Here is a 5,352-nt window from a genome sequence, read left to right on the forward strand (position 1 = left end):
ACAAGGACTAAATTTGGAAATCCAGGAGGCATTAGCGGCAGTTCAAGTTAATACGTTTACAGAGGCTCTTGAGAAGGCCCAAAGAATTGAGGATGTGAAAGCCCAAGTAAAAGCCTTTCAAACGCGGAAAAGAGATACATCCAGCAGTATACCTGAGGAATCTGGAGAAAAGATACTGCTCTCCAAAGTGCAAAAAGTGAACCATTCACCTCGCCCACCTTGGACATTAAGAGCAGTCGATGAAAGGTCCATGAAAGGAAGTCAGATCGGATCAAAGGACATTTCTCGAGAAGATCCAACAGTAGTTCCTCGATTGGCCTGTGGATACTGTGGAAAGGCAAATCACACTGAGAATGATTGCTGGCGAAAAGGGGGAAAATGTTTGATTTGTGGGAGTAGCAATCATCAACGTAGCAATTGCCCGAAGAAACAGCCACGAGAGGGTAGTACTCAACAAGTGGAAGGAACCAAACTGAAACAAATTCATGAAAGAGGAAACCGAACAAAGCTATCAACACAAGTTTATGCCGTAGATCAGCACCGAGTTCTGGGGTCCTCCGAGGCGACGGAAGGTATGAATTTCGAGGTCGAAATTCTTTTAAGGGGGAGAGAGTGTGAGGACTCGCAAATTTCTTATATTTTTCTCAAAAATGCCTTTTATTTGGAAATTATTCATTTATTATAGCCTACTACCCAGTAATTCCATAATAAGTGCAAATGAACCTAGAAAGTAGGGTTTCACTTTTCGGTTTCAAGACTGGAGCAAATTAGGGTTTTCGCGATTTTTCACCGGATGATTTTTCGGTACGAAGAAAGGATCAAATTTGGTGATTAAAAGTGACTTTTAGGTGAGAAATAATATGTGATTAGAAGCAATGATATAAGGTTAGTGAATAGGAAGTAAAAACCCTAATACGTGCGATTTAAGGAAAAACGGTGCGAACCGACGTGTACCGCGCACTACCTATTGAACGCACCGCTGGACCACCACTTTCTTACCACATGAGCTCATTGATATTTGAGCAAAATATCCCCTCATTTCCAGCTGCCTTTGACCGAAATTTGTGGCCAAAAGTGCAAGGAGAAGAAAGAGAAAATTTTGTGATTGTGGTTGATCCAAGTGTTGGCAAAACTTGTGGCTTAGACTAATCCTAATCTTCTTGCCTTTTAATCACCATAGAGCAGCCTTTCTTCTTCATTTTTCCTTGAGCTTGGCCGAGACAAGAGAGAGAGAAAGGGGGAGCAAGAGAAAACAATTTTCTTCTTGATTTGCACCATCTAAGTGAGGAATCAAAATTCTAAACCGATTAAAGAGTGAGTTGTGGGCTTGGGAAGCTAGGGGAACTAAAAATTTCCAAAGGTGGTGAAGTATCACTCTTTCAAGCTTTGTTTTGAGGTATAAGATCTGATCATAGTTCTTGTTCTTTTAATTTCTGGTTTAAGATGTTATCTAGCTCATGTTTTGATTAGACTACAAGTTATACAAGTTGTTGTGATGATTTTGGATGATATATGCAAGTTAGGGTTTGATGATTTTCTGCCTAAACTTGTTGTATGGTTAGTATATGTTGTATATAAGATTATATAAGGGGCTTTGGTAGTGATTGGAACAAGGAAAGGAAGAAAATTCAATTGAAAACCAAAATTTCCAGATTTCTGGAATTTCATGTTTCAGTTCTGCCCGGTACTGTTACTCATAGTTAGAGGCCGAATTAGGCTTGGCATAAAACATATAAGTTGTATAGAATGATATTTTATAGGTGCCTACAAAATTTCAACTCAATCAGAGCAACGTAGCCTGTGAAAAGACCGATTTACCCCTGCTGCCCTGTTTCTACCCGAACTTGATAATTGCCTCTGTAATTGGTTAATTTGATTCGGAATGCTTCTGATTTAGTTGTTGATGTCTTCCTAAGAATTGTATCCTTGTATCTTAGTTTTCGGATGGCTTTGGAATCACTTGATTTGGACTTGGGGAGCCTGACTTGTGATATTTGAGCGAGAATGCGGTTTGTAAACCTGTTTTGACGGTGCTGGTTTGGTATACTGATCTTTTGACCTAGTTGCACTACAAACTGGACTGAGTGACCTTCTTCAATCTTGTATCCCTTTCTCTTAGCTTCGAAATGGTATAAGTTTCACCTCAATCCGATAAGCGTAGCCTCGGATGTGCCCATTCCGCAAAACCCTATCAAATCTGTTTTTTTTGTAAACTTCATTTCCGCATTTGTTATTAGTTGATTTATGTCCTTGTATTGTCTTGAGCCTATGGAACGGCTATTGAAATGCATTTGTGTTGTGTATAAACTTGGGCTTGAATGAGAAAAATAATGAAGCCAAAATGGCTGGAAAATTAGGTAAACACAAAGGGCGTGCTGCCCAAATTTTCGCTCAAGGACTAAGTTTCTATTTGAATTTGTATATTTTCGTTTGGCAAATACTATGATCGTTTTACCATTCCAAAACATGATACCTCTTCAATTTGAAACGCCAAATGTTTACTTACTCTGTACCCAAAATATAGAAGTATGAGTTAGGGTTTTATCGGCCACAAGTGAACTACTTTCAAGTACGGTTTTAAGAGTCTTCCTTTTCCATATGATTTTCATCAAAACCCTTGTTATATAACCTCTACTTGAATATATAGTGACTTTTAGTCATACAAACGATTCTTTACGATTCCGAAAAATATTTTCTTAGCCTATCTATTTGTCTTTTGATTTGTCGTTAGTCAAATGTTTTCCGTTGCAATTCTATAAGCCTTTTGAGCTTGGTTTTGCGATTGATTTTGAAACCCTAGTTATTTTCATCCTTGGGTCCAAACAACCCTCTTTTTACTTGAAAGTTATCTTTACACGTTTTACTCCTAATTAGTCGGGTTTCTTCGTTTCCCCTTAAATGTTTTGCTCGATAAACTGTAATATGTTCTCTTGTTCAATCTTAGGTTTCATTGGTGACTAAGGGTAATATCCGGAAGGATATTTTGCACGTTATTTTACATAACTAGGTGAGTGTTCTTTGTTTGTTATATTTCCTTGACTTATTGGCTTGTTATTATTGATTGATAATGTGTTAAGTGCTTTTAATGATTGTTAAAACGAGTTTTCTAGGCGAGTGTGTACTTTATCGCACTCGACCTAAATAAATGTAAAATTTTCAATGATTAAATGATTAAATGCTAGTTGCGCATGAATGTAAGCCGTTTGGCTGAACTGGGCCCTGCCTTTCGTTACCGATCGACTCGAGCCAGAAGCGGACTCGGTCGGGCGATATGGTGACCCTGGGTGAATTTGGTATGTTCGAGTATTACCTTGTAGTCCGGCTACGTCCGGATGGGTGGAGTCCGGCCAACGTCCGGAAGGGGATGAATGAACGAACGAAGGCACGAGGGTTTACTTCTCAAAAAGGAAATTTTCAAATAATTGGAGGAATAAGGGGAAATGTCTGGGGAACGAACGAACGAACGAATAGCTCCATGTGAGCCCGTATCCTTTTAATGAATGTTACTATCGCTTTCCATTGTAAATGTTTCTTGAATTATTGATACTCCATGTTTAATGTATTGAATTGATTGTTTGATTATCTGTTCGGAACCTCACTGAGCTTTTAGCTCACCCCTTTAGTTTTGTTTTCCTTAACAGGGGACGGCGAGCAGAATGAGAGCATAGACTAGCCAGTCTAGTTCTTTTGTTTCTTTTGTTTCTTTTTGTAGTGGTTCTCGCCTAGTGCTTGGCACGGGCTGGACGTATGAAGGATTGAGAACCTTTGTATATTCGATCTTTACACTCCCTTTTGGGGATGGCAATGTCTATAAGTTTCGCTTTAAGTTCTGGATCGTTGCCCTATTTATTCTTGTGATTTATTCAGATTTTAAGTGAGGACTGTAGTGAATGAGTGAGTCCCGGCGAGAGTTGGGCAGGCGGTCCGCCGAACCCTGGGGTACGCCCTAGGGAGAGGTGGGGCCGTCACAGGTGGTATCAGAGCTTAGGCTTCAGATATCTGTAGTGTATCCTAGGCTTGAAGTTTAGGATGCCGGACTGTGGGATTCGATTTGACTTGAAAGTTAAGCGATTGAGGGATAAAACCTATAGCTGCTTCGCGTGGTCTCTGTGCGGAGTGACCCTGGACTAAGTGGTGAATAAGTATGAGGGACTAAGTGAAGCTATGAATTGCGAATGTTATAGGTCTTAAATCTTTCTCATGGTATCTGAGGACCATAGATAGGTATGTCAGGTAGGAATTCCGATTGTAGATAGTTTACTCTTGGGACTGCAGCTCGAGATGTGAATTATCTTATTTCGGATTCTCGTGCCTGAGTACTCTAGAGTTGCGGCGCTGCTAAGGACTTGAGACTTGTATTTTGGGAACATGAACAGGCTTTGTCCGACTAGAATGAGCACAAGAGGTCAGGGACATCTAGTTTGGATAGTAAGTGACGTGAGAGACCGGACGGGCTGATACTGGGACGACTTTACCTTTTCCTTTTGATTTACCTGTATATTGTTACTACATGACGTTAGTATACCTGTGTGTACATGGTTATCTGTCCAACTTGATATGTATTTGTGTATTTGCTTATCCGTCTTCTTGATATGGCGTGTTATGTGCGTATATATTGATTTGTGTATTTGGAATGCTAGAATTTGTTACTGTAGTCAATTTACTGTGTTTATTCACTAAATTACCTTTTTGGGGGAAAAGAAAAGAAAAGAGAGGGGGAAAACATATATATGGACGGGAGACGTAGTCGTGGACGTGGAGCTAGGCAAGCTCAAGAACCGAGAGAAGAAAGAGAAACAGTGGCCGAGCAAGAACAGGGACCGAGGGTTGAGGCTGGAGATCAAATGGCGACGGCGATGCAACAAATGACAAATATCCTGGCACGACTGGTAGATCAACAAGGTCAAATGCCAGTGAATCAACCCCGGAATCCTGAGATCGGAGAGGATAAGGCTCTTGAGAGGTTCCAAAAGTTTCTACCTCCGAAATTTCAAGGAGGGCCTGATCCAGATATAGCTGAGCAGTGGTTGGAGGCAATGATTAATATCTTCGCGGCTTTGAATTACACGGAGCAAAGACAAGTAAATTTTGCTGTATTTCAATTCGAAGGACCAGCCCGCGCGTGGTGGAATGTAATTAAGGCCAAGTGGGAAAGAGAACAGACGGTATGGACATGGGCGAACTTTGTAAGGGAATTTAAAGAAAAGTATCTCCCACCTTTAGTCCAAGAAAGGAGGGAGGACGAATTTATTGGGTTGCGTCAGGGAACCCTAAGTGTGGCTGAATATGAGACCAAATTTACTAGACTGTCTAAATTCGCTTCCGAATTGGTGGTAACGGAGCGACGGAGAA

This window comes from Coffea arabica, chromosome 1e (assembly GCF_036785885.1).
Source record: "Coffea arabica cultivar ET-39 chromosome 1e, Coffea Arabica ET-39 HiFi, whole genome shotgun sequence".
In the NCBI taxonomy this organism is placed as follows: Eukaryota; Viridiplantae; Streptophyta; class Magnoliopsida; order Gentianales; family Rubiaceae; genus Coffea; species Coffea arabica.